The sequence below is a fragment of the Triticum aestivum genome, chromosome 6D (genome assembly GCF_018294505.1).
Source record: "Triticum aestivum cultivar Chinese Spring chromosome 6D, IWGSC CS RefSeq v2.1, whole genome shotgun sequence".
Classification (NCBI taxonomy): Eukaryota; Viridiplantae; Streptophyta; class Magnoliopsida; order Poales; family Poaceae; genus Triticum; species Triticum aestivum.
The window spans coordinates 447,013,429-447,018,575 of record NC_057811.1 but is presented as its reverse complement, the minus strand read 5'-3'; positions in this window follow the sequence as shown (position 1 = coordinate 447,018,575).

The window sequence follows — 5,147 nt, the reverse complement described above, 5'->3', positions numbered from 1 at the left end:
ATCTTATTATATCATATTATGATTGTTTTGAGAAAGTGTTGTCATCCGAGATTTATTATTATGGCTCGCTAGTTGATTATGCTATCGATATGAGTAAACCTGAGACCTAAGAGTTATTGAAAATGTGGTTAGCCATAATCTTTGCTGAAAACGTGAATGTTGGCTTTACATATTTACAACAACAAGAGCAAACAGAGTTTGTAAAAGTTTTTCTTTATCACTTTCAGTTTGTCAACTGAATTGCTTGAGGACAAGCAAAGGTTTAAGCTTGGGGGAGTTGATACGTCTCCGTCATATCTACTTTTCCAAACACTTTTGCCCTTGTTTTAGACTCTAACTTGCATGATTTGGATGGAACTAACCCGGACTGATGCTGTTTTCAGCAGACTTTCCATGGTGTTATTTATGTGCAGAAACAAAAGTCCTCGGAATGGCCAGAAACTCCACGGAACGTCTATTTGGAAATAATCAAAAATCCTTGCAAAAGATGAAGACCAGGGGGCCCTGATGACCCACAAGTATAGGGGATCTATCGTAGTCCTTTCGATAAGTAAGAGTGTCGAACCCAACGAGGAGCAGAAGGAAATGGATAAGCGGTTTTCGGCAAGGTATTCTCTGCAAGTACTGAAATAAGTAGTAATAGATAGTTTTGTGATAAGATAATTGGTAACGAGCAACAAGTAACAAAAGTAAATAAAGTGCAGCAAGGTGGCCCAATCCTTTTTGTAGCAAAGGACAAGCCTGGACAAACTCTTATATAAGGAAAAGCGCTCCCGAGGACACATGGGAATATCGTCAAGCTAGTTTTCATCACGTTCATATGATTCGCGTTTGGTACTTTGATAATTTGATATGTGGGTGGACCGGTGCTTGGGTGCTGTTCTTACTTGAACAAGTATCCCACTTATGATTAACCTCTATTGCAAGCATCCGCAACTACAACAAAAGTATTAAGGTAAACCTAACCATAGCATGAAACATGTGGATCCAAATCAGCCCCTTACGAAGCAACGCATAAACTAGGGTTTAAGCTTCTGTCACTCTAGCAACCCATCATCTACTTATTACTTCCCAATGCCTTCCTCTAGGCCCAAATAATGGTGAAGTGTTATGTAGTCGACGTTCAGATAACACCACTAGAGGCTAGACAACATACATCTCATCAAAATATCGAACGAATACCTAATTCACATGACTACTAATAGCAAGACTTCTCCCATGTCCTCAGGAACAAACGTAACTACTCACAAAGCATATTCATGTTCATAATCAGAGGGGTATTAATATGTATAAAGGATCTGAATATATGATCTTCCACCAAATAAACCAACTAGCATCAACTACAACGACTAATCAACACTACTAGCAACCTACTAGTACCAATCCCGGACTTGGAGACAAGAATTGGATACAAGAGATGAACTAGGGTTTTGAGAGGAGATGGTGCTGGTGAATATGTTGATGGAGATTGCCCTCTACCAATGAGAGGAGCGTTGGTGATGACGATGGCGATGATTTCCCCCTCCCGGAGGGAAGTGTCCCCGGCAGAACAGCTCTGCCGGAGCCCTAGATTGGTTCCGCCAAGGTTCCGCCTCGTGGCGGCGGAGTTTCATCCCGAAAGGTTGCTTATCAATTTTTCCTCGATGAAAGACCTCATATAGCAGAAGATGGGCATCGGAGGGCCAACAGGGGGCCCACGAGGTAGGGGGCGCGCCCTGGGGGGTAGGGCGCGCCCCCACCCTCGTGGACAGGTGGGCCCCCATTTGTTGAACTTCTTCCGCTGGATATTTTTTATTATTTCCTGTCGGTGTCAAAACCGGCGGATCTCGGGTAGGGGGTCCTGAACTGTGCGTCTAAGGTGGATGGTAACAGGAGGCAAGGGACACAATGTTTACCCAGGTTCGGGCCCTCTCGATGGAGGTAATACCCTACTTCCTGCTTGATTGATCTTGATGATATGAGTAGTACAAGAGTTGATCTACCACGAGATCGTAGAGGCTAAACCCTAGAAGCTAGCCTATGGTATGATTGATGTTGTCCTACGGACTAAACCCTCCGGTTTATATAGACACCGGAGGGGGCTAGGGTTACACATAGTCGGTTACAATGGGAGGAGATCTACATATCCGTATCGCCAAGCTTGCCTTCCACGCCAAGAGAGTCCCATCCGGACACGCGACGAAGTCTTCAATCTTGTATCTTCATAGTCCAACAGTCCGGCCAAAGGATATAATCCGGCTGTCCATATACCCCCTAATCCAGGACTCCCTCATTTCCAAAAATGACTTTCGTGGAGTTTCAGGACTTTTGGAGTTGTGCAGAATAGGTCTCTAATATTTGCTCCTTTTCCAGCCCAGAATTCCAGCTGCCGGCCTTCGCCCTCCTTATGTAAACCTTGTAAAATAAGAGAGAATAGGCATAAGTATTGTGACATAACATGTAATAACAGCCCATAATGCGATAAATATCGATATAAAAGCATGATGCAAAATGGACGTATCAACTCCCCCAAGCTTAGACCTCGCTTGTCCTCAAGCGGAAGCCGATAACGATAAATATGTCCCCATGTTTAGAGGTAGAGGTGTCGATAAAAATACAATACGGACATGAAGGCATCATGATTATTTTCATAACAGCAACATATATAGATATTGTCATATGATTTCTTATGCTCAAGTAATAATCTATTCACAAGGCAGAGCACGAATCATAAACTTTATTGAGAACCAACAAACTACAATCTCAGTCATTGAAGCAATTGCAATTTATCATGACATCAGAAAGAGTCTATGTCAGAGCTCAAAAGCAAGTCCACATACTCAACTATCATTTAGTCTTTCATAATTGCTAACACTCACGCGATAGTTGTGGTTACGGGGTTTTAATCGGACACAGAGAAAGATAGGGGCTTATAGTTTCGCCTCCCAACCTTTTACCTCAAGGGTAATGTCAACAATAATAACTCATGCTCCCCTACATCCAATTAGATATAATTATCAGGATCTTTCCAACATACTGTGCTTGCCAAAGGATAAAATGAAAAAGGAAAGGTGAAGATCACCATGACTCTTGCATAAGGTAGAAGATAATTATAAAAGATAGGCCCTTCGCAGAGGGAAGCAGAGGTTGCCATGCGCTTTTATGGTTGGATGCACAAAATCTTAATGCAAAAGAACGTCACTTTATATTGCCACTTGTGATATGAACCTTTATTATGCAGTCCGCCACTTTTATTACTTCCACATCACAAGATCGTATAAAGGTTATTTCTCCCACACCAATCAATCATACATATTTAGAGCAATTTTTATTGCTTGCGCCGATGACAACTTACTTGAAGGATCTTCCTCAATCCATAGGTAGGTATGGTGGACTCTCATGGAAAAACTAGTTTAAGGGTTTTGGAAGCACAAGTAGTATCTCTACTTGGTGCTGAGAATTTGGCTAGCATGAGGGGGAAAGGCAAGCTCAACATGTTGGATGATCCATGACAACATACTTTATCTCAGACATAAGAAAACATAACCCATTACGTTGTCTTCCTTGTCCAACATCAACTCTTTAGCATGTCATATTTTAATGAGTGCTCCCAATCATAAAAGATGTCAATGATAATATATTTATATGTGAAACCTCTCTTTCTTTATTACTTCCTATTAATTGCAACGATGACCAAAGCTATGTCTGCCAACTCCCAACAAATTTTAGTCATCATACTCTTTCCATGTGAAGTCATTACTCTCAATAAGATCAATATGAACTCTTTGTTTCTTTTTATTCTTTTCTCTATTCTTTTATTCACTCAAGATTATGGCAAAATAATCAAGCCCTTGACTCAACACTAATCTTTATTATATATATATATAGCTCACGGACTCGATTACATAGAGAGATCATAAAGCAAAACTCAAATCTAGATCATGCCATAAACTTTATTCTACTAGATCAAGATACTACTAATAGGATCGAACTAAGAAAAATGGTAAAGATAGGAGTGTGATTGTGATACGATACCGGGGCACCTCCCCCAAGCTTGGCAGTTTCCAAGGGGAGTGCCCATACCCATGTGATTATGTCTCCTTCTTTGTTGTTGGTGTAATATTCTTGGCGATGATTCCTCTCAGGATACGGTTCTCCTCCTCGAGCTTATTGACTTGATGCTTGAGGTCCATTATTTCCTTACGAAGCTTTCCTGTGACGGCTAAAGCTCCTTGCACCCAAAGGTGTTGCATAGCTGCGGGAGAACAAGTGACACTCCTCTTCATATTGTCATAAGAAAGAAATCTAACATTGGAAGGGATAATCGAGTTTGGGATAGCTGATGTAACACCCCGAATGTAACTTTCCATATTTGTAACTCCTACTCTTGCCATTTTCGGCTATGTGTTATGATATTCCCTTCGTGGTCGGGTTTTTGTTTTCCGTTTTGCATTTTGTTCATGTCATGCATTTCATATCATGTCATCATGTGCATTGCATTTGCATACGTCTTCGTCTCTTGCATCCGAGCATTTTCCCTGTTGTCCGTTTTGCAATCCGGCACTCCCACCTCCTCCGGCGCACCCCTCTTGTTTTCTTTCGTGTGCGGGTGTTGAACGTTCTCGGAATGGACCGAGTCTTGTCAAGTGGCCTTGGTATACCACCGGTCAAGTTTCGTTCCATTTGGAGGTCGTTTGGTACTCCAACGGTTAACCGGGTAACCGCAGATGCCTTCTGTGTGTTGCAATAAAAATAACAAATCTCCAAGTTCTGCTAAGTACCAGCAGATAACAGCAACTAGCACTTTTGCACCAGAGATTTGGGCATCGAGATGGACTCTAATGAACATGGTGCAATGGAACAAAATGTAGAGCATCACGAGACGAACATTTCGATATTACACGCGCGAAACGGAGCTATATGCAGAGAGTTATGCCAAGATGAACAGGGGCATGTATTGTGAAAATCTCAGACTTAGGAAAAATTCGGGGGGAGAAAGAAATTCAATGCACGTGTTCGATCCAGATCTGGCCGGGGCTCGTCGAGGTCGCCGGAGCTCCTGCCGGACGGGGAGGAGGGAGAGGACGGCGGCCGGTGGGAGAGGGCGTCGAGGAGGCCGGGCGGAGGGAGGAGCGGTCGCCGGTGGGCGGCAGCGCGGCGGCGGACGG